The following is a 498-nucleotide window of genomic DNA, read 5'->3' as shown; positions in this document are numbered from 1 at the left end:
CCCGCCCCGCCCCGCCCCGCCCCGCCCCGCCCCGCCCCGCCCCGCCCCGCCCCGCCCCGCCCCGCCCCGCCCACCAGCTGTCGTCCCCGCCCCAAACCCGCCTCGGCCCCGCCCATAAACGGCCTGTCCGCTCTGCCCCGCCCCCGCCCACCAGGTCCATTCTCCCGCCCCGCCTTCGTCCCCGCCCACCAAAGGCCGGCCCCACCCCCCCCCCGGCCCCGCCCACCAAAGGACGGTCCCGGCCCGGCCCGGCCCCGCCCACCAGCGGCCGTTTCCCTCCGCCCTCGGCCACGCCCACCAATGGTTGGCCCCGCCCCCGCTCCCACGTGCAGAACTTCCGGCGGGCTGGCTGGATTCCTGCCAAGACCTGATCCCCGATCGTGCTTGCAATGGGAAGCCCCCACGTGCCCACAGTGGGGCTGAGCGCTCAGCTGTGAGCAGAGCGGCTGGGGGAGCCCGCGGGCTCTGGCCAAACGACCTCCAAAATCTTGGGCTGCA

This window comes from Bos javanicus, chromosome 5, assembly GCF_032452875.1.
Source record: "Bos javanicus breed banteng chromosome 5, ARS-OSU_banteng_1.0, whole genome shotgun sequence".
In the NCBI taxonomy this organism is placed as follows: domain Eukaryota; kingdom Metazoa; phylum Chordata; class Mammalia; order Artiodactyla; family Bovidae; genus Bos; species Bos javanicus.
Note: the sequence above shows the minus strand (reverse complement) of the source record.